This window comes from Schistocerca piceifrons, chromosome X (assembly GCF_021461385.2).
Source record: "Schistocerca piceifrons isolate TAMUIC-IGC-003096 chromosome X, iqSchPice1.1, whole genome shotgun sequence".
NCBI lineage: Eukaryota > Metazoa > Arthropoda > Insecta > Orthoptera > Acrididae > Schistocerca > Schistocerca piceifrons.
In genome coordinates this window covers 808,756,058-808,756,658 of record NC_060149.1, presented here as the reverse complement: position 1 = coordinate 808,756,658, position 601 = coordinate 808,756,058, and the positions used below count along the sequence as shown (strand labels likewise).

At 47.9% G+C, this 601-nt stretch overlaps 1 non-coding gene across 1 annotated transcript; it reads right to left on the bottom strand.

Moving 5' to 3' along the window:
- Positions 1 to 236: 236 nt before the first annotated feature.
- On the bottom strand, positions 237 to 307 carry Trnat-agu. The gene has a single exon. It is a non-coding gene; the product is annotated as a tRNA-Thr (tRNA).
- Positions 308 to 601: the final 294 nt, after the last annotated feature.

Below are 601 nucleotides of genomic sequence, written 5' to 3'. Positions count from 1 at the left end.
ATAGGATACTATGCATTTGCGTTTCTTATCTCTCCTCCACTTTCCTTCCCCCCTGCTCTCCCCCTCCCCCCCCCCCCCCCCCAACATATCCCACCAGAAATTTGCTTTTTCAGGCTAAGCAGGCTGCACAGAATAATATGACAATTAAGAGCCACACTGCACATACTGGTTCATTTGAAAAATCAGTCACCTAATTATAATTTTCTTTCCTACTTTAAAATACTGTAATTCACTTGTACCAAGGCTGGGATTAGAACCCAGGTCACCTGCTCACTAGGCAGACATGCTACCACTTCACCACCTTGGCACAGTGAGTTTACCCAACTGTGTGGGCAACCCTGCAAGCCTCCATCCTCAATCCTAATTCCCGTTCACTCCTCAACCACCTTGGTGTTCCTAGTTTGGGGGAATATTACGTGGGCTGACGCATGATAGGGAACTGGGATTGAGGCGGGAGGCATGCCAGGATTGGATGAGCAGCTGTGCAAAGGTACTGTACCAGTGTGGCATAGCGGTAAGTACATCTGCATAGTGAAGAGGAGACCCAGGTTCGAATCCCGGCCTCAGTACAAATTTTCAATCTCAAATCATGTCACATTCC